The sequence below is a fragment of the Geotrypetes seraphini genome, chromosome 15 (assembly GCF_902459505.1).
Source record: "Geotrypetes seraphini chromosome 15, aGeoSer1.1, whole genome shotgun sequence".
NCBI classification, from domain to species: domain Eukaryota; kingdom Metazoa; phylum Chordata; class Amphibia; order Gymnophiona; family Dermophiidae; genus Geotrypetes; species Geotrypetes seraphini.
This window is the reverse complement of record NC_047098.1, coordinates 24,129,821-24,153,249: the sequence shown is the minus strand read 5'-3', so window position 1 is coordinate 24,153,249 and position 23,429 is coordinate 24,129,821. Positions and strand designations below refer to the sequence as shown.

General features: G+C 45.8%; 1 protein-coding gene across 1 annotated transcript in view; it reads left to right on the top strand.

The window, feature by feature from the left end:
* Positions 1–23,429, top strand: part of SAMD11 (sterile alpha motif domain containing 11) — a 183,533-nt gene that overhangs the window by 15,650 nt on the left and 144,454 nt on the right.

Sequence of the window (23,429 nt, the reverse complement as noted above, 5' to 3'; positions counted from 1 at the left end):
TTCATATGCTGTTTAATTCAAACAGACTGAGAGTCACACATTTCTGAAGAAAAACAGAGCAGTTGTTGCACTAGGGGGGGGGGGGGGGGACATATGTATTATTGAGAAAAGAGAGGTAGAGAGTTCATTTAGGATCAGTGGCTCCCAGTGAAAAACAATGTGTTAGCGCTTGAGAGATAGATCTATTCCACTAAAAGTGATAACCAGCTTCATATTCTTTGGTTTTGTCCTGTAGAATAGTTCTAGTAGATTCTGATGTGGAAACCTTACCAATAAGCTATAACAGAAGGGTTTGCTGTTGCCACAAGAAAGAGAGGCACTGGGCAAGGGAGATAAATGGAAGAGTACATGCCCAGAGGGGAAGGGACAGACAGACCCGCTACTCTTATTCCATCAATATATTTATAGTAGGAAAACAGCTCAGGGATGGAAGAGCAGTCCATAAAGTCCTTCCCTACAATCTCTTCTATGAGACTTAGCCACACTCTTTCCTGGGGGCTAATACTGTAAGCAGTCTGAGCTCCCTTAGCATCTTTAAAGAGTTGTTAAAAGTACCTGACTTAGGATATACAGCCTATTGGTGCAGATCTTGGATCAGAACTCAGAATGTTAAGTAGAAATCCTGAGTACCGGTCTCACTGCATGATATCAAAATTAATAAAGTAGGGCGGCTAGTGGTATGTGGGAGGCCATTTGTATTTGTCTGGAGGAGAGAACATAAGAATAGCCTTATTGGGTCCTACGAATGGTCCATCTAGCGCAGTAGCCCGTTCTCACGGAGGCCAATCCAGGTCCCTAGTACCTGGCCAAAACCTAAGGAGTAGCAACATTCCATTCAGAATCCTAAAGAATAGCAAAATTCCAGAAACCCAAAGTGTAACAAAAGATTCTGGAACCCCCAAAGGGTAGTAACATTCCATGCTACTGACCCAGGGCAAGCAGTGGCTTCCCCCCATGTCTTTCTCAGTAACAAGACTGGACTTACCCCCTTTGGTTCTAATACTCAACTTGGATCTGATTTTCTGTCTCTGTCAAAACCCCGATGCTCTCTTGTGTAGAAAGGGTGATCACTAGATCACGGCATAAAGAACCTGGGACTGAATTGCTACAACAGAGCTGGAATAACCAGGAGATCACTGTTCATTAAAAGGATCCCTTCAGGTGTTTGTGGCAAGCAGTTTTTTTAAAAAAGATAAAGCCTGCTTATTTCCTTTGGACTGGGCCGTATCTGGTATAGAAAAGGTGCGAGTTAAATTCAGATAAATAAAAGTAGAGTGTGGAAAGCTGCGGAGTTGAAAGACCATTTAGTGAGCCTTGTGTTTAATCTCCGCACTCACGCAGTCCACCCTCGATTTTTGTTCTGTACGTCTTCATTATACGTGGACGCTCTTCATCTGCCCAGTCCTGCTGTCTTCATCTCCGAAGCCTGGCAGGCTGTGTGTTACATGACAGATTTCAGTGCCGAGTAGTGTCTGGCAGTTCATCTCTCTCCCTCCCCCCCTCCTTCTACTCCTGCCCGGTGCCTCCCCCTCCCCCATGAACCCAAGTGCAATATCCCAGTTGAGTCAGAGTCTGAGAACCCAGCTCTGAGCCCAGAATCGTGCTGGGCAGGCTATGCTGCCATGTGCTCCTACTACCAGACCTGCCCCTTGGGGGCAAGCTCCCCTTCCAGATCTGGAGAGTAACCGGAATCAGATCTTCTGTCTGTTCGTGAAATCGTATACTCACTGCCTACTCTTCCCCTTCCGTTCACCTGCTCTCTTTTTTCAAAAATGTATTTATGAGTTTTCAAATTATACAATCAAGATTAACTTAACAGAAAGAAAATTCAAGACATTAGGAAATAAGTGTGTTCACCCATCGATAAAAAAATTAACTTAAATCTTCTCAAGTCCTCAATGCTGTTCACCTGTCTTTTACTAACTTAGCTTTTTTTTCCCCTGTTGTTCTTTTCCTTTTTTGTTCTTTTGCACAGATTCTCTTCCAACTTTTTCCCCAGCTCCCTCGTGTTCTTTTGCAGTGCTGCGTTTACGGAATTGGTAAGAGCTGAGAGGAAACTGCACATTCTCAAGAAAGATATAGAGGTGCTAGAAAAGGTTCAAAGAAGAGCGACCAAGATGATAAAAGGGGATGGAACTCCTCTCGTATGAGGAAAGACTAAAACGGTTAGGGCTCGTCAGCTTGGAAAAGAGATGGCTGAGTGGAGATATGATTGAAGTCTACAAAATCGGGTACATGTGGATTGATTTTTTTAAAAATTTTTTTTCACTCCATCAAAAATTACAAAGACTAGGGGACACTCGAAGTTACAGGAAAATATTTTTTTCACTCAGAGAATAGTTAAGCTCTGGAACGCATTGCCAGAGGTTGTAGTAAGAGCGGATAGCGTAGCTGGTTTTAAGAAAGTTTTGGACAATTTCCTGGAGGAAAAGTCCATAGTCTGTTACTGAGAAAGACATGGGGAAGCCACTGCTTGCCCAAGATCGGTAGCAAGGAATGTTGCTACTCTTTGGGTTTTGGCCAGGTACTAGGGACCTGGATTGGCCACCGTGAGAACGGGCTACTGAGCTAGATGGACCTTTGGTCTGACCCGGTAAGGCTATTCTTACGTTCTTATTCTTCCTGGAGGCTTTCAGAGTACACCAGTTGGTGGGAAGAAGGGGGAAAGATATTTCCAAGCAAGCAGTTGGGGTTGAAGTGCCTTTTCTGTATGATCTCTTGTTTGGTCCTGGCTTGAAGTCACAGGGTATTCTGCTGGAGTACATATGGTGGCTACAGTCTGTATTATCTATGCACTATTCTGTATCTGAAGTTACTGGTGTTCCTTTTAATGCGAAACATTGTCCATGTACACATGTGCTCATGAAGGCATCTGCACAGACTTCTGGACAAATGTTTTGTAACATTCTTCTCTTCTTCATTCCCTGTTTAAAGTCTGTTATCTCGAGAGATCTTTCCTTTATTCTCAGCTATCCACGGAGTGCTGGTAGTATTTAGCAGATGTTGGCTGGTAGTGGAGGTAGGTCCATAGATCTCCCAGAGATAAATACACAGCTCAGCTGTGTTAGGTAGAGCCTTAAGGACCATGTTGTGACATTGCTGTGACATTCCTTGGACAAACCACTAATGTAAACTTGGCAGCACTTCCAGCTGAATCTATAGCCATGTGGTACTGACTTCGGCTGTTTTATAAGGTTGATGTAAACCTCCATTTCATGCCCATATGCACAACTTGGGGACTCTGAGTCACCGGCCTGGTGGGTTCATAGTCTAAAGCGCGCGAGGACAAAGGTGCGCCGACAACCGAGCGCAGACAACTGAGTGCAGGACTTCATCGCGCCGAAGAAAAACCATATTTTAAAGGGCTCCAATGGGGGGTGTTGGTGGGGAACCCCCCCTACTTTATTTAAGAGATCGCGCTGGTGTTGTGGGGGGGTTTGGGGGTTGTAACCCTCCTCATTATACTGGAAACTTAACTTTTTCCCTGTTTTTTAGGGAAAAAGTTAAGTTTTAGGTATAATGTGGGAGGTTACACCCCCCCACACCCTCCCAACATGGCAGCCCCATCAGAGCCCTTTAAAATACGTTTTTTCTTCGGCACGATTAAGCCCTGTGCTCAGTTGTCCGCACTCGGTTGTCGGCGCGCCTTTGTCCTCGCGCGCTTTTGACCCGTCACCGGCCTGGTGTGCCACCTTGGTCTCTTTTGCACATGTCTGTTGTAGTAAATGGACCTTAGCAAAGAACAGCTAGAATGAGCTTGGAGTGGACAGAGGGGAGGGGTCCATTTAGAAAACCATAAGACAGCCGTACATCTGGCTGAGCACACAGTTTCTACTGTGAGATTAGTGAGAAAATATTCTGCAGGGATGCAATAAGCTAATGAGATGCAAATTCAAAGCACAAAGTTCAGGGAAGGCCTGCTGGACACATGCACACAAAGGTTCTGCGGTAAGGATCGGGGGCGCAGTCATGGAGCGGGCATGGATGGGCCTGGCCTGCCCAGCTTGGAGATTTCTGGCTGCCAGATCGGAGGAGGTGGTCTTCAACTGGCAAGGGCAGGTGCAACAGCAAGGGAGGTAGCTAATTTTTGGTGGACCTGGGCCCAGGATCCCTGTGCGTTCAATACAGAAAGAAGTGCATATCTGGTTTTATTTCTCCAGTGTTGTAATACTTACTGAGTAATTTCTTGGGGGTTTCCACTTCACTTTCTATTTGTAAACCCTTGGTTTACCCTGTACAGAGTTCTGGCCTATCACTTCCTCCGGAAGCGCGTTCCATGTGTCCACCACCCTCTGCGTAAAAAAGAATTTTCTAGCATTTGTTCTAAACCTGTCCCTTTCAATTTCTCTGAGTGACCCCTAGTGCTTGTGGCTCCCCTCAGTTTGAAGAATCTGTCCTTATTTACTCTCTCTATGCCCTTAAGGATTTTGAAGGTTTCTATCATGTCCCCTCTAAGTCTCCTCTTCTCCAGGGAGAACAGCCCCAGCATTTTTAACCTGTCAGTGTATGGAAAATTTTCCATACTAAGCTGATAAAAGGTATGGAAAATTTTCCATACACTGACAGGTTAAAAATGCTGGGGCTGTTCTCCCTGGAGAAGAGGAGACTTAGAGGGGACATGATGGAAACCTTCAAAATCCTTAAGGGCATAGAGAGAGTAAATAAGGACAGATTCTTCAAACTGAGGGGAGCCACAAGCACTAGGGGTCACTCGGAGAAATTGAAAGGGGACAGGTTTAGAACAAATGCTAGAAAATTCTTTTTTACGCAGAGGGTGGTGGACACATGGAACGCGCTTCCGGAGGAAGTGATAGGCCAGAACTCTGTACAGGGGTTCAAGAAGGGTTTGGATAGGTTCCTGGAGGATAAAGGGATAGAGGGGTACAGATAGAACTTGAGGTCAGAAACCACTTCACAGGTCGCAGACCTGAGGGGCCGCCGCGGGAGCGGACCGCTGGGCGAGATGGACCTCGGTCTGACCCAGTGGAGGCAACTTCTTATGTTCTTATGTATTTGATATAAAGGTCTGTGTTTTGTGTGTAAAGAAGTAATTTAAAGTTGTTTTATGTGTGGTAGTAATGGGAGGTGGGGATATAGGGGGGAGAGTGCAGAGAGGAGAAGGGGGATGAGGGGGCCTCCTCCTTAATTTCTGCCCTGGGCCCCAAAATGTCTAAAACTGGCCCTGCTTGTGACCCTGGGCAAGTCACTTAACCCTCCATTGCTCCAGGTACAAAAAAACAGATTGTGAGTCCACTAGGGACATAGAAACTACCTGTGTATGTCTAGTAATGCTAAAGGAATGATTAGTATTAGACAGAAGAAAAAGAAAAACTGGTCATTGTCGGCCTTAGCATTTTTGGTTGGCCTAACCAATGTCAGCAAAGGCCTATGGGAGATCATATCATTAATTTTACAGTCATTAATCCCAAAATCAAGAATAATACCCTCTCACAAACCGTTCTATATTGCCTCATCCCTGGAAGTGAAATTTGTGCTTTGTGCATGCCAGTAGTTCCCAAACCTGGTCCTGGAGGCACCCTGGCTGGTCAGGTTTTTGGGATATCTACAATGAATATTTATGAGAGATTTGCATATAGTGGAGGCAGTGCGTGCAGGTCTCTCACATAAGAAAAGCCTTACTGGATCAGACCAATGGTCCATCTAGCCCAGTATCCCATCTTCACGGAGGCCAATCCAAGTCACAAGTACCTGGCAAAAAACCCAAGTAGTAGCAACATTCCAGAACTGAGATTGTGACATCATAATGCCTCATTCCACCAGCGCCTAAGAGCCAACCTCAACAGTGATGTAACAATGGCTTGATTGTCCTATACTTGGCTCACATAAGAACATAAGAATAGCCTTACTGGGTCAGACCAATGGTCCATCTAGCCCAGTATTCTGTGTTCACAGAGGCCAATCCAAGCCACAACTACCTGGCAAAAACCCAAATAGTAGCATTTCATGCTGCCGATCCAGGGCAAACAGTGGCTATTAATTGTGGATATCCTGAAAGCCTGATTGGCCTCCAGGACCAGGTTTGGGACTCACAGGTGCGTGCATTAAAATGCCCCGTTCTATGCGTTGCAAAGAAATACTAATGGCTTCATGGCCATTCATTTTAATATACTGCGTGCCCCATGTGTACCATGCAAATTAACGGCCTCGGTGAACCCCTTTCTACATTGCACGGCCGGTAACATGCTTACACCTCGTAGTAGCTGCGTGCTTCTAGTTGTGGTGGCTTTCTGCGTCAGCCCCAGGGTGTTGCTATAGCAGGGTCCAGCTAACTGAAGGTGCCAGGTGAGGTTGCACACAACCCACTGCCTTTAGCTCTGCCTTTCACAAATAACCACATCCTTCTCTCTTATCTGGAGATGGACCTGATAAGTGGGATAGGGCTGTCTGCAAGCTGCTGCTGGGTTGCTAAGGTAACAAGAGATAGTGCCTAAAGACAGCAACAGGGAGGCCAGGCATTCCCACCGCCTACCACAGTCTGCTGCTTCCCTGATGGAAGGATTAGATAATTGGGACAGTCGTGCCTAATCTTTCTTAACTAAAGGTGCAAATCCCCAAATTGGCATCCCTCTGTTATCCCAGGACAAGCAGGCAGGTGATGTCATCCGACAGAGCCCCGATACGGACATCTTGCAAGCATGTCTTGCTTGAAGAAACTCAGAAGTTTCGAGATGCCCGCACTGCGCATGCGCCAGTGCCTTCCCGCCCGATGGTCCGGGCGTGTCTCCTCAGTTCTTTTTCTTCCGCGGAGCTGAGAAGTCTATCTTCAATTTCGCGCCCATTGAATCTCGTTTTTTGCCTTCTGTTTTGCCGGGGTTGAGTTCTTTTGGCTCTCCTGTGCATTTGTTTCTTTCTTTGTTTTCATTTAAAAAAAAAAAATTTTTTTCTTCTGACACCGGGTCGGCCGCGTGGCTGAGGCCCCGCGCCTTCGACCTTGCGGCGGAACTTTTCCGGCCTATGTCCCGGCCGATTACCGGTTTTAAAAAGTGTAGCAAGTGCCAGCGCGCGATTTCGCTCACGGACCCTCATCGACGCTGCTTACAGTGTCTGGGACCGGATCACTTCCCGAAATCGTGCCAGCCTTGCTCCACTTTGACGGCGAGAGCGTTTAAGCGCCGCTGTCTGCTGTGGGAGTCCATGTTCAAGATGGAAGCTTCGTTGGATCCTTCAGCTTCGACATCGACATCGACTGGTGCTTAGACTCCATCGGCGAAGCCCGCTGCCTCCCCGGCTGCTTCGGGCCTCCTGAAACCGGCATCGTTCACGCCGGTTTCGGCCTCGACTTCGGCGCCGGTGCCTTCCTCCATTTCCTCGGAGCAGGTCTCGACCCCTACAGTTCCACCGGTGGTGCTTAAAGTGCCGAAGGCTGGCAAGCAGAAGCATGCGGCACCGAAAGAGCGCGGAGACCGTGCGGAAGGGCCCCCTTTTGGTGCGGATCCCTCCATATCGGCTTCGTTGAAGTCCCTTCTGGAGGCTCAGTTTGTGGAACTCATGCACACCATGGGACCCCGGCTAATTGCCTCGATCCAGGGTGACCTCCCGGTTCCGGTTCCGAGGGGCGGACCGCCCCCTCCTCTGCCGCGCCGCACGACCTCGTTGCTCGGCGAGGAGGAGCGGCGTGCGGTGTCCGGGTCCTCGAGGAGGTCCTCGGTTGGTGCTATGCCTCCTTTGGAACCAATTCCCTCGAGGAAGGCCTCCCTTAGTGATATGCCTCCTTTGGAGCCTATTCCCTCGAGGTACAGCCAGTAGGATGCCCCTGTATAAGACTCTGGTGAGACCTCATTTAGAATATTGTGTACAATTCTAGAGGCTACACCTTCAAAAAGATATAAAAAGGATGGAGTCGGTCCAGAGGAAGGCTACTAAAATGGTGTGTTGTCTTCATCATAAGGCATATGGGGACCGACTTAAAGATCTCAATCTGTATATTTTGGAGGAAAGGCGGGAGAGGGGAGATATGATAAGAGATGTTTTGAGTCGTGTCTCATTTGAAAGGAATATCTGGAATGAGAGAGCACAGGATGAAGTTAAGAAGTGATAGGTTCAGGAGTAATCTAAGGAAATACTTTTTTACAGAAAGGGTGGTAGATGCATGGAACAGTCTCCCAGAAGAGGTGGTGGAGCTAGAAACTGTCTGAATTCAAGAAAGCGTGGGATAGGTACATGGGATCTCTTAGAGAGAGGAAGAGTAATGGTTGCTGTGGATGGGCAGACTGGATGGGCCATTTGGCCTTTATTTGCCATTATGTTTCTAAAGGCCATTAGTGCATCAAGTGCTACGTGGCCCATCAGTATAAAATAGAATGCACGACATTTAGCACGTATTAAAAGCCCCTTGGTTATTAAATATTAAAAAGCTTTATTTTTTTTTCTTTTTAAGAACATTGAGCTTTGAACACAAAAACTGTTGTCCACATGATCTTCTTGTTTTTCTGTTTTGGCTCTCAATTTCCTACTCTTTGCTCTTCCAGCTCAGTCTGGGCCAGGAAGCCTTCATTCACTGCATCCTTGAGGCTCCCGCTGGGCTGCAGGATGTCTCTTCCTGGTTTATACTAGGCAATCCATTACAGGCCCTGCTCACAGTAAAAGCCATGCTGAAGTTCTGTGCTTTGGCAACTTTGGCAGGTGCAGCTTGTCAGAGCTCTTGGAATCGGGGAAGGCACTCGACCTGCCGGGCACCCTGTTCCTTTTTCTTCATCACCTGTCTGCAGGGTGCCAAGCTCTCCGTTTACAGCTTAAGGGCTTGGTTAATGAATGGAGGCACTGGACCTGAGGCAGCTTCAGGCTTTCTTTCTACACCTGGGTGCTGTCTTAGCCTCCAGCTCTCCCTGAGCTGCTTTGTTTTGTTCTGATCCATCCTCCAGGCTTTCTCAGGTGACTGGCAGGTTATGAAGCTAAAAAGCTTTTGATTACCTAAATAACTGATTATGGTCTGTTTTGTCAAGACTTGCACCTCCTTAAACAAACAGCTGTAAGGCAGGCAAAGGATGCCAACAAGGAATTCTCTGAATAAATTCTTTAGGTGTGATCAGTCAGCAGATTTCCATTTTTATCACGCTAACCACTAAATACGAATCCTCCTGCATGCATTTAATGTCCCAACTTTGTGCCAGTTCACCAAGGATATAAGAGTGCACCACGGAGGCCACGTTCAAAGGTGTCTACCTGGATAAAAATGGCCTGACTGAAACATAGTTAAATGTTTGCACAAGATTGCATGATGCTTACACTTCCTGCTGTGGGGCAAAGAGGTGTTCCTGTTTGATTTTCGAGCGCATGTGTACTTTTTAAAAATTTCCTCTTCTCTACTGTCTGCACAAACAGCTGGCACGAAGTGTGTGTGCACTTTTAACGAGTGGACTTTGCACGTGCTAAATCTCAAAGAGAAACAGTTTTAGTAGTGGCCCTGAAAATGTGCAGAAGGCCACATGCCTTATAAGCAAAGTGCTCGAGTGGTTTGAAAATTGCCCTCTGCATGCCCATAGATAGGTGCCCTGCACTGGCCTGGTGCACGCTTGCCAATATTTTTTTTTTTCTTCCTTCCTGTTCTGAAGTGGTGTGAGCCATGAAACTTGGTGAAAAAATATAACCGATATAAAGTAACGATAGCCAGTAAATCTACCAGGGTAAGGGTGAGGTCAGTGTTAACCTAGAAGCGGCGATTTTAGTGTTTGTTCATTTGGATTTAGTTCACGCCTTTTCAGAGAGCGAGGAAAGAGCTGTAAAAGGCAATTCTAAAAGGCACACCTAAATTAAGGTATCAGTTGCATGCCAATGTTTATAGAATACTACTATTTATGCCTGGATTGGCGCCCTTAATTGCCAAAGATATGCATTAGTATGAGGTGATATTCTGTACACATGGTGTGCATGTAACTTAGCGTGCAAATGAATGTAGGCCATACCTGTGGCAGATCATAGGCATGTCATGGGCATTCCATGTGGCAATATGTGCAATTTACAGAAAACCAGGAAATGTGTCCGCTTTAGGGCAACTATGCCTGCCATTAACATGATCTAAGCCAAAATACTTTTCAAATCCTGTACATGCGTTAATTTCAATCTTGCCCGCTTAATATAGTAACTGCAAATAATCTCTTGAGTGTGTTATTCAAGTGGCTCATGGAATTTTTCTACTGTTGAAAATCCAAAATAACGTGAATTTTTAAAATATATCTTTGAAGTGTTGTAGAAACAATATTAGTGTTTCAAAAGTTTAATCTAATGTACTAATTTATTAGTCGCACTATACCAAAGAGGTTCAAGAAGATTGACATAGCTGCCGAATAAAAAAAATAAAAATAAAATTACTTGCGGTTAGTTTTCAAGGACCAGTCATATATCAAAGAATGTTGCTTGTCTGGGCAGTTGTACTTTTACGCACACAGACACTCATAATGTTGACAGACCCTTGTGTACACGACATACATGTTATCTATTCTAGTGTATACTTATGAAGGGAATTTTTAAAAATAAAGTAAAATTCTGGAATCTCTCGTGGCACACCCGGAATCTCTTCAGGGCACCTCTGTGCCGTGGCACACAGTTTGAGAGTTGCAGTTTTAGAAGGAGTGTAAGAGATGTTTTTCTTGCCTGGCTCCTTCAGGTCCTTGATGGTGGCAAGAATGTTTCTAATCTTCCCATCTTCCATTTGCCTCTTGTTCTTGGTAAGAAGAGACTGGAAGGGCTGTAGCTAGCAGTCTGTGAACAAGGACTGACCTCCCAGTGAGCCCCGGATTCCTTCTACCTCAGGTAGGGAATCTGCGGTTCTTCTTGACTTTGGTCTCTAGTTCTCTCTCTCTCTCGTGGGGTTTTTGGTTTTCTCTTTGGACTTTTAGAGAAATCTTGATGTATTATTTACTACCTTTGTACTTCAAGCTCTGAAACGGTTCTGGGAAGTGTTGTTAAAGGGTAGGTGATATGGGATGTTTTGAGTGTACAAAGCTCGGGCTAGTTATGCTATAACATAAATATACACTGTGTCTGCACAGAGAAGCACCACTTTTCCAAGCTTAATGCTTATTCCCAGAATAAATGATTTACATTGCAAGGATATATTCCAGGTTCCTTTTAAAACAGTGGTTCTTAACCTGGGTTCGACCGAACCCCAGGGGTTCGGTGAGTCAGTCTCGCGGGTTCGGCGGAGGTCAAAACACACCTCCGACTCATATAGCGCTTCGGTCACGTTCAATCATCTATCAGTTATTCAGTGATTTTGATCAAGACTGATCGTGAACTCGGTTTCTTGATCTATCAATCTGTAACTAACGCCTTATATACATCAATCAATTCCTGATCAAAATTTGTGATTTAACTGATAGATGATTGAACGTGACCGAAGCGCTTATGATTTGTGATGATACGCCCCGCTTGTCCATAATTGGCTGCAGGTGATCACGCAACATCGCTTGGCCTATCTGTGCTGCAGGGGATTTGATGCGCACAGTAGTCGAATTGTAACTGTTGTGATGGTACGTCGTGTGATACCTATCTTAATATTTTAATCCCTTACTAACTATGTCGAGCAAAATATGAAAGTGGTCGGACGAATATGTACAATATGGATTCACATGTATAACGGAACGTGATGGGAGTCAGCGTCCTAATTGCATGATTTGCAATGCCAAGTTGAGTAATTCTAGTCTAGCTCCGGCAAAACTAAGGAATAAAGAAAGGTTCGGTGAACACGCATATGAAACTGGTGGGGTTCAGTACCTCCAACAAGGTTAAGAACCACTGTTTTAAAACATATTAGGAAAGACTTTTTTTTGAAGTTCCTATCAGCACAGGCTTGTATCTGAACCACAGAAATACAGAACATGAGTGCAGGTAAAGATCCCAGGCCTTCCTCTCTCTCTCTTTACTTCATACCGTATTGCCAGACACCTTGTGTCATCTTTGGCTTAACTCACTGCTTACTACCTCCATCTGAAATGTGGTCGGTGAAAGAAGTGCAGAACAGCCTCTGCTACTGGCCCCTGACTCTCTCCGAGGGGGCTAGAAAGCTCAGAACTCATGCTAGCTTCTTCTCTGGGACTGCCCACACACCCTGCCACCGAGACAGACCCAGACGGGCTGGTGACTCATCCCCATGCCACAGCCGCTAGGGTGGGGGAGAAAGGGGCTTACTGTGCCAACGGGGGTCGCCTCTGCTCTAACAGTAGCCTGGACCTGGACCTGGCCCTGCTCCTGCTGCATGCTATTTTACTCAGGTTAAGAGGGTTCATTTTCTACAGCTCCGGAGGAAGGACAGAGGGCAGTCTGCCAAACGCTCATTACAGATTCAGCTAATTAGGATCTTTAAGGCAGCGCTTATCAAACCTTTCTGTGGCCGCGACCCCATTATCGCAGCCAGAGAAAGCACGCGACCCCCAGAGGCCTACCTTTCATCCGTGCTGCTGCTTCCGGGCCCTTCTACATCATTGCAGCCGACACTGTCATTATCCCCTGTCTTCTCTGGAGCCTGCACAGGCCTAATTATAGGTGGGGGCTTCAGCAGAGGTTCAGGCTGCTGATTTATTTTTTTTCCCTCGTCTCTCCCAGGTTGCGACCCCAAGCTTGGGTTTTGAAATCCCCATTTGGTGTCATGACCCTCGGTTTTGGGAAGCCCCGCTTTACGGGTTGCAACATGAAAAGATATCCCTTGTAGGATGGAGATTGAGAAGGGGATGCAGAGGCTTCCTGAGGGCAGGGGAATCTGCTCAAAACATATTTACGGTTTAATTAAGGGGGGCAACCTTCAGCCTATTGCCATATTACAAATCGTTCATATACTTTAGGAGGCCTTTTACTAAGGCGTGGTAGCCGATTTAGGCTAACAAGTCTATAGAATATAATGGGCGCATTAGCATTTATCGTGCTCTAAATTGGCTAGCACGCCTTGGTAAAAGACCCCCCTTGGTTACTTAACTGTTCATTTGCCCCAGGTACAAAATAGAGAATGACACGGTGGCAGTTACCCGCGTTTAGCCGTGGGTAACCCGCCAAAACGGTGACCAAAAAAAATGGGCACTGCAAGTTCGGGGACAAGGCCATTCACCGCCCCGTGGAGCGGTGAATGGAGCACGGGGCGGTGAACAATCTTGAACGCGCGGTGACCGAGCGTTCGAACCGGCAGCCCACTCTCTCCCGCCGGCCGTCCATGTATCTCCTTCCTTTACCCTTACCTTTTCTTCTTAAAATGGCGATTTCTATAAGGCTACAAGCTATAATACAGCTGGAGCCTTGAAGTCGCGTTGCGTTGCCTGCTGGTAAAAGTCTCCTCTGATGCAACTTCCTGTTTCCGGTTTTATAGAATTCCATTAGAGCAAAAAAAAATAAATAAAAAAATTATAATGCAACAGTCCAAACCCACCCTTTTATGTAGGGGAAAAAAGTTATTAAAGTTCAAACATAACTTTTTCAGACTGTGAATAGACCCTCAGCCATTGTCAACATTTTGGGTCTGCTCCAAACACTGTCCGTGCCTGTAAACACCCCCTGGTCCTGTCCTCTAATTGCAGGCTGCAAGAAAGATGATCTAACGAAGGGCTCCTGAACTTAAGGAAAGCAATAAAAATGGACCTCTTCACCTAATCACTTGCCTACTTCCATAGGTTTACTAAGAAAAAACTCATTGTAATGTAAGCATGACAAATTGTTACTCGCCGACTGTATATTATGTATGCTAACCATGACAGATTGTAAACCGTTTGACTGTATATTATGCATGCTAATCTGTAACCCGTTCTGAGCTCATTGGGGAGAATGGGAATGAAATGAGTACTGTTAGCAATGGAGGATGCAGGATAGTTCTTATTGTGTATATGTTGCATTGTTGTTATATATTTTATACACTTCTCCTTCTGTATTTGCGGTTTCAGCAATCGCGGTTTCGATTATTTGCGGTTTTTAGCTTGCTGGCTCCTCCCTCCCAAATGACATCAGCTTGCATAGGGAAATCGCCGATTCCCAGCACTTTCTTCACCGTGTTTTGCCTAGATTTTAGGCAGTATATATATATATATATATATATATATATATATATATATATTTTTTTTTTAAATAAATACTTTAGTCACCTTTTCCCAGAGACAGTCGCATACATGTAAACCACTTTGGCTGAACCACAGAAAGGGGGTATATCAAATCCATGACTCTCTCTTTCTTTACCCTTTACATAGTTGTTTTACAATATAGTGCCAGGAGAGAGTAGCCTCATGGTTAGTGCAGTGGACTGTGATCCCAGATAGAGAATGATACGGAGACAAATTTTCCCCCATCCTCACGGGAACTCATTTTTCCGTCCCGTCCCCGCGAGTTCTTTTCCTGTCCTTGCCCCATTCCTGCAAGTTCCGTCCTCATCTGCACAAGCCTCAAACACTTTAAAATCATAAGTGTTTGAGGCTTGTGCGGTTAAGGCAGAGCTTACAGAAATGGGGACAAGGCAGGGAAATTGAGTTCCTGCGGGAATGGGGAAAAATTTGTCTCTGTGTCATTCTCTAATCCCAGAAAACTGGGCTCAGTTTCCAATGCAGCTCCTCGTGACCCTGGACAAGTCACTTAACCTTCTATTGCCCTAGGTACAAAAATTTAGATTGTGAGCTCACCAGGGACAGAGAAAGCACCTGCATATAATGTGTATAGCACTGCGTACACCACGTACAGCAATAGAAATGATTAATAGTACTAGAGGAAAAAAACTGGTATAGCACAAGGAGGGGGGAGGGAGGCAAAGATGCAGCCATAAAAAGGCGAAAAAAAGAAAGGCGGCGGGATGGCTTGTGGGGGATGCAGAGTTGACCCCATGCGGAGACTCACTTCAGGGTCTTGTTTGTGTTAGTCACTAGAGACTGAAAGTCGGGGGGGGGGGGGGGGTCATATGTGAAAAGCATAGTCGCTCATTGGTAGGACCGGCCTTGACAAGCCAGAGGGAGAAATAAAAACCTGGCCATTCTGTTTAACCCCAGCACTAGGTCTCTTAGTTCAAAGGGCATCCACTTCAGAGAAGGCTTAGTAGCAGGTCTGTTCAAGTCTTAATTTTCGGTTGAGAGCTGGTTAACACGAGAACCTTGTTTGTTAGTATCTGAAAAACTCTGCAGGCAAGTAGGTGGGTTACAGGATGAGAGAGGTATGCAGAGACCCAGGATAGAACGCACTGCTCACTAACATTAAGGTTTTGAACTGGAGCCTGAAAGAAAAAAATTACCAATGGTGTAACACACTCAGCTTGATTTGCCATATTTTGAATTACTGTATCTGCTTTGCAAGTGAACATTTCATTCCTAAATACAAAGAATTACAGCAGCCGAGCCAGGTTCAGAGGGAGTGTACGGAGTGTGTGGTCAGAGCAGGGATCTCAAAGACCCTTCTGAGGGTCGCAATCCAGTTGGGTTTTCAGGATTTCTCCAATGAATATGCATTAAAGCAATGCGTGCACATAGATCTCATGCGTATTCATTGGGGAAATCCTGAAAACCCGACTGGATTGTGGCCCTCAAGGAGGGACTTTGAGGACCCCTGGGTCAAAAGTGTATTTTGCAGAACATAAAATGCTTTTTTGACTAGGGTAGACACTCTGAGGTTCAAAAGTCGAATGTTTGTCAAGAGTAACACCCCGTGTCTGAACCGAGGTCTTTCATTATGACTGGCGTTCCGAGGTTACGGACAGAAGGACTGTTGCAAATAAAATGGTTTTCAACTTGGCTGGATTCATAAGTTAGCGATGGGACAACCATTTGCAAAGGCATCAAGACATTTTTGTTCAAAGATTTTCAGTAGCAATATTGGCCATAAGCTGAATGTCGACTAAGTATTGGATGACGTTTATCTTGTACCCTTGAAAGGAAGAGATGAAAGAGTGTGAGGTCAAGGCAGGATTTCTGAGGAATTACACAAGAAAAGGGGGTGGGGCCACAAATTGTTATTCCATTCTACACAGGTGTGATGATCTAAGTGGCATCGAAGCCTGCCCTTCAAAGACCAGTTTCTTGACATCTAGTGACGAGTAGAGGATGGTCAAGATCAAATGTGCTCTGAGGACAGCCTACCACTACTACTGTATTTAACGTTTCTATAGCGTTGATAGGCATAAACAGCACTGTACAACAACATATTTAAGAGATGGTCCCTGTTCAGTAGAGATTACAATCTAAAATTAACAGAAAACAGTACAAGTAGGGGCTCATGGAGTTACTCAAGGTGCTTAGGGTGAGGGGATGAGTTAAATGCATTATCCCAGGAGAAGCAGGCAGGTATTCTCACTAATGGGTGACGTGATCCAACGGAGCCCCGATGCGGACGCCTCACAAGCATTTTTGCTTGAAGAAACTCGAAGTTTTGAGTCGCCCGCACCGCGCATGCGCGAGTGCCTTCCCGCCCAGACCAGGGCGCGTCTCCTCAGTTCTTACTTTTCCGCGGAGCCGAGAAGTCCGTCTTCGACTCTCTGCGTGAAGATTTTTCACTTGTGCCTTCTAAAGTCCGCGGTTTTGGTTGATTTTGATCTTAATCGCTGATTTTCATCGCTCTTTATTGTTTAAAAAAAAAAAAAAGAGGTGGGTTTTACTCTGGATTTGAACAGTCCGGGGATGGAGCTTGATGTACTGATTCAGCCAATTCATTCCAGACATATAAGGTGCAGCACGAGAGAGAGGGTGCAGTTGGCAGTAGAAGAGAAGGATACAGAGGGAGGGATTTGGCTTGATGAACGGAGTTCCGGGGGAGGAGCGTAGGAAGAGACAAGAGAGGAGAGATATTGAGAGCTAAAGAGTGAATACACTTGTAGGTCAATAAGAAGAGTTTGAACTGTACAGGCAGTCCCCCGGGGTTTAAGAACGAGTTATGTTTTTTTTTTAAAGTTGTTCTTCAATCAGAATTGTATATAACTCAGAACTTTGTAGATTTTAAGATTCTTGCTGCTACTTCTGCTCCCAGCCTTGACAAAAGGGCAAACTGTCCCCTACCAATGTTCCCTCTGGTACAGCATGCACAACCACACACTGTTCTTAATGTGGCCATGCATCATTCCTGAATCTGCTGCAAGAGAAGTGTAGGAGTCTAGGCCATGGAAATACTGCTCAGTGAAATCAAATGAAGCTGCAACTTAACATAGAAACAGATGGCAGATAAAGGCCAAATGGCCCCATCCAGTCTGCCCATCTGCAGTATCCATTACCTAAAGTTGGCATCTGTAAACTTGGGGACTGCCTATATATTTCATGGCGACACCAGAAAGTATTTCTTCACAGAGAGAGTTGGTTGATCATTGGAACAAGCTTCCAGTGCAGGTGATCGAGGCAGACAGCGTGCCAGACTTTAAGAATAAATGGGATACCCATGTGGGATCCCTACGAGGTGTCAAGATAAGGAAATTGGGTCAGTAGGGCATAGACAGGGGGTGGGTGGGTAAGCAGAGTGGGCCAGACTTGATGGGCTGTTGCCCTTTTCTGCCCGTCATCTTCTATGTTTCTATATATGGAAGTGAATGGGAGCCTAGGGTAGAAAGTAACCTTCTACCTAATTTTCAAAGGGAATCTAAATGCATACTTTCCCTTTCAGAATTGTCTACAGCTAACAAGAGACTGTGAGCGTTGGCTACTGCTTTCTCTTTGGGCAGGGAGCATAAGATCTACATGGTAGCTGCCATGTACAGAGGTCACCCTAGCATTCCAGTCTCCTGCTGCTGGGCTCTTGGGCAAGTTTCATCTTATGCCCGGCAGTGGGAGCAGGGATTATATTTTTTTTTAATGTAGATCTGGGTTATGTCTCTTTTAGTAGTAGCTCAGGGTGTATTACATTCTGATTTCCCAGTCCCCAGCGGACTCACGATCTAATTAATATAGCGGAAGCAACGGAGGGTTAAGTGATTTGCCCAAGGTCATGGGCGCCACAGTGGGATTTGAACTGGATTTCCCTGGTTCTCAACCACTGAGCTCATCTGGCCATTCTGCACTGCAGGATCTTTTCAAGGGAGCAGTCGGGAGGGAGCTTGCACAATGGTCGACTGGTGGGGCATCCAATTTTAGGCAGCCGAGCAGGAGATCTTTGCTATTAAGTGTGGGCCCGTTACAGCTGCCTGCTCTCTCTGAACTTTGCAGACAGGGCCTGCCCTGCATGTGTGGGCGTCCTGCTTCTGTCACTTTTTTTTTTTTTGCCTGTTTTTGGTACAAGTGTTTCCGGAAGCTGTGTAATGATTCTCCCCTCCCACCCCCATGTTTTCATGTTATGAGGTTTGCAGAGGTGGGTGCCCCATGATCCCCATCACAGAGTCACTTGCCTGCATGTGGGAAACTCCCTTTTCAGTAGGGAGCTGCAGCAACCTCAGCCTTTGTTCATTGGGTTCTGTGCTGTTTGTTTCTGTTTGCAGATCTGGGCTCATGTTTCTCCCAGGCTGCTTGGAAGGTGTGGCTCACTGGTAGAGCTGCGGCCTCTGCCACCTAGAGGTTGCGAGATCAAATCCCAGTGCTGCTCCTTGTGACCCTGGGCAAGTCACTTAATCCTCCAGTGCCCATTACTTTGAATGCTGAACCCACAGAAAAGGGTGGTATAGAAGTCCCCATTCCCTTCCCTTTTTGCTGGGGGGGTTGGGTTTTGATGTCTGTCCCTGAAATCAAACAGGTGGGTTTATCCATCACTTGTCAGGGCCTTAGTATCTGGCCCTAGCTGTAACATGGTCCATTTCAGTAAGTAGATCTATCTAAAATAAAAGTAAAAAAATAAATGTTTATAATAGTGTTCAGGCAAAGATTAGCACCATTACTGCTGGCAATAGTATAATCAAAACCCATCATAGCACCACCTGTCAATCAGTATCACAGGGGTCCTTTTATTAAGGCGGGCTTACTGATTTTAGCATGCGCTAAATTGTAAGGCGTCCATAGAATATAATGGATGTCTTAGCACTTAGCGCTTGCTAATCTTTAGCACGCACTAAATCAGTTAGCACGCCTTAATAAAGGAACCCCATAGTATAGTAAAAATATATGGAACTAGTATTTTAGCCCGTTACATTAATGGGTGCTAGCTGTCTGTCTTTCTTTCCCCCCCCAACTTCCCTGTGCAGCAGCCACAGCAGCATTCCCTCCCCCTCCATGTCCCTGTGCAGCAGCATTTTCCCCCACCCCTACTTCCCTGTGCAGCAGCCATAGCTAGCAGTATTCCTCCTCCCCCCACCACTTCCCTGTGCAGCAGTAGCATTTCCCTTACCCCCCCTTCCCTTCCCGCGGTCCTGACAAATCTGCCGATTCCAGCAGCGTGTGCAGCACTCTACACATGCTGCTTTGGGGCCCTTCTACTGCCTGATTTACCTGGCACGTCCCTGATGACATCATCAGAGACGTGGCAGAGCAAATCAGGGCAAGTAGAAGGCCCCGAAGCAGCATGTGTTAGAGTGCTGCACACGCTGCTGGAATCGGGGACCACGAAGAACGTAGCGGCTGGAGTGGTTTTTCCGGCGCTTCCCTTCCCGCCCCGCGAGGTTGTCACCGCGGCTCCTCTCGATCCCCCGCCAGCGTCGGAAGCCTTCTCCGACGCTGGTGCGTCTTGGTGAGAGGAGCCGAATATTGTGCAGAGTCCAGCACTGGCAGCCAGTCCTGTCGGCAGTATAGGTAGGTGCTGGGAAGAAAGCTGGGGACTCACCCATGCGCAATCCTGCGGCCGCAGCACCTACAGATCATGGAAGCACGCAGTTAGGAGCGCGCATGCGCGGCTAGAGTTTGTTTTATTATATAGGATGGTACGTAGGGTGAAGAGAAAGTATGATGAGAGTATTCCTTCAGCAAAAATATTCCCAGAGTGCAAGAAAGTGAAAAAATATTGAAAAAAGCAAAAAAAAAGGTCCATCTGTCCTGCTCGATCAAGTTTCTTCCTCCTGATGAAGCGAACTGTGAAACGCAACTTCGTGTTGAGAAAGAGGAAGATGGAATTCTAAAATGTTTCCATTGATATGTGGAAGGATTGTGTTGGTTAGACTTTTTTTTTTTTCTTTTCAATATTTTTTCACTATTATTGCACTCTGGGGATTTAAAGTCGCTGGTGATATTTTTGCTGAAGAGTACTCTCAATCAAACTTTCTCTTCACCCCCCTGTCTTCAAAAGTTAAGTTAAGTACCATTCCATATATTTGTACTATGATACATAAGAACATAAGAATGCCGCTGCTGGGTCAGACCAATGGTCCATCGTGCCAGCAGTCCACTCACGCGGTGATCCTTAGGTCAAAGACCAGTGCCCAAACTGAAACTAGCCTTACCAGCATACATTCTGGTTTAGCAGGAACTTGTCTAACTTTGTCTTGAATCCCTGGAGGGTGTTTTCCCCTATAACAACTTCCGGAAGAGCGTTCCAGTTTTTCCACCACTCTCTGGGTGAAGAAGAACTTCCTTACATTCATACAGAATCTATCCCCTTTTAACTTTAGAGAATGCCCTCTCGTTCTCCCTATCTTGGAGAGGGGTGAGCAACCTGTCTTTATCTACTAAGTCTGTTCCCTTCATTATCTTGAATGTTTCGATCATTGTCCCTCTCAGTCTCCTACTTTTCAAGGGAGGACGAGGCCCAGTTCTCTTAACCTCCAGCCCCTTAACCATTTTAGGTCGCTCTTCTCTGGACCCTTTTCGAGTAGCACTGTGGCTATGATGGTTTTTGATTATTCTATCGCATTGATAATGGTGTTAATCTTTGACAGCACTATTTATAACACATGTATTTTTTATTTTATTTTAGATAGATCGTCTTATTGTTTATATATCACTGTGATGTGAAGATCTAGAGTATAATATTCTTTCAAGAATTTTTTATTCCTAAGAATTTTTTCTATTTCAGTAAGTGCCTGAATCATTTTGAAGCATATTTTCGAAGTCATTGCCTATGAGTAATACCATAGAACGGGCTTTTAAAAACCTGCCCCATCCAATATATAAGTACATTTACACTTCCCCCTCCGTATTCGCAGTGGTTAGGGGCAGAGCCAGCCGCGTGAATATAAACAAAACCGCAAATATATTCGGGCCGGTTCTGCCCTAATCCCCACTTCCCCCCTCGGCCATTTTTAATCCCTGTAAGCCTTACCTGGTGGTCTAGCGGTTTTCGGGCAGGATGCGATCTGCCCACGCTCTTGCCCCGTGCAGATCGCTCACAGGAAATGGCTGCCTTGAGCGCCGGTCGTCCGTCCTCGAGCGATCTGCACGCAGCAGGAGCATGGGCAGATCACTCCTGCCCGAAAACCCGCTAGACCACCAGGTAAGGCTTAAGGGGGGTGGGGCTCACAGGGCTTAAAATAGCCCGAAAAATGAAATTTTTGGGGGGGCAGAAAATCGCAAATAATCGAAACCGTAGATATGGAAACCGCGAATAATTTGGGAGAAGTGTATCTGCAGATGTGTTCCCAGAGCTGGGGTTAACACTTAGCGTTTAGCACCTAGGACTTAATATTTAAACCTCACATTCACTGTTTTTTAAATGCTAACTGCAGCACTTAAATCATCCATTTAAATTCAGTGCTGCTATGTAGGCTCTTATTTTACAAGTCCTATTTGCATATGATTTTGTGCATAAATCGGCACTTAAATGTTTATTTTGTAGCAACATCTAAATCCCCTTTTTATAAAGCCGGGATATGCCCATCTCAAAGCCAACTGCATGGAAATCTGGGGGCACAATCTGGGCAATGTTTTGGGTGGCATAAGGCGTATGGCAATTGATGGCAGTTGATAGATGTTCAGTCCCATGTCAGAAGGGAATTAAGGACCCCATTAGAGAATGACACAGGAGCAAATTTTTCCCCGTCCCTGCAGGAACGCAATTTCCCTGTCCCGTCCCTGCCCCTGTCCAATTCCTGTAAGCTCAGCCTTTAACCACAGAATCTTATGATTTTAAAAGTGTTGAGGCTTGTTGCAGATGAGGACGGAGCTTAGGCCATTGGTGGAATGAGGCATTATGACATCACAATCTGAGCTCTAGAATGTGCTACTTAGGATTATTAAAGTGAGGCTTGTGCAGATGAGGACGGAGCTTAGGCATTGGTGGAATGAGGCATTATGACATCACAGTCTGAGCTCTAGAATGTTGCTACTTATGATTTTAAAGTGTTTGAGGCTTGTGCAGATGAGGACGGAGCTTAGGCATTGGTAGACTGAGGCATTATGACATCACAATCTGAGCTCTAGAATGTTGCTACTTATGATTTTAAAGTGTTTGAGGCTTGTGCAGATGAGGACGGAGCGTAAGCATTGGTGGAATGAAGCATTATGACATCACAATCTGAGCTCTAGAATGTTGATACTTATGATTTTGAAGTGTTTGAGGCTTGGCCAGATGAGAGCGGAGCTTAGGCATTGGTGAATGAGGCATTATGACATCACAATCTGAGCTCTAGAATGTTGCTACTTATGCTTTTAAAGTGTTTGAGGCTTGTGCAGATGAGGACAGAGCTTGCGGGAATGGGCCTGAGATGGGAAAATGAGTTCCTGCGGGGACGGGGAAAAATTTGACCCCGTGTCATTCTCTAGCCCCCTGCTCAAAAGCTTGCCGTGCAAGTAAGACTGATTGTAGCCAGTCTTACGCTTGCAAGCTAGATCAGCCTCCAATGCACAAAAGGGTTCTTGGAGGGGGAGGGGGGCCTTTAGCAATCATGGTAGCAGCCGCTGAGAACCGTATGCAAATACATTACAAGGAGCTCATTAATATTAAAATGAACACTCCATGCAATGCACAGCAAGGAACCTAAATGTCAATAATTTTGTACATTTAAGCACACAGTTGGGGCATGTAAGCAACTTATTATTGTAAATGAAATATTTTATGAGCCACTTCAAATGATAATAATAACGCCAGGATACAAAAAGCATAACCAACTTTAGAAAAAAAATCCAAGTCATGGAAATGTGCTTATTTTACAACCCTTCCCCCCCCCAATAAAAAAAACCCCAATCTCCTCACCATTTCCATCTCCCCAACTGATTGACCCGCCCCCACCTTCCACACAGGATATTCCTAGGTAATATGAAATCAGTAAACAACTTGTAGTAGAATTGCTCTTATAGTGCCAGGATGGTCAGCGGTGGCGTAGCGAGGGTGAGAGGCGCCCCTCCCCCACTTTCTTCTACGCTCCTTCCCCGTCTCCCCACTGCTGTACGCGTTCTGCTTCCCTTCCCCCGTACCTCTGTAACGTTCCTGGTGATGGCGATCGGCACAGAATAGACCATGGTAATAGGCATACATGTGCGCAAGTCAGGGAAAGCAGCACCGTAAGCAAGCATATAGTGTCATTGCATTATTGGAGCAAACTATATGCACACGTCATATGGCACGGGTGGATTTGAGGGGCAGAGAACTACCAGCAAACGCTACGTCGTCGTGTCAATCATAAGTGTGCCACCGCTATTGGATGAAGGGAAGGAAAGGGAGGGTAGGTGCAAGCGTCGGCTTTGAACAAG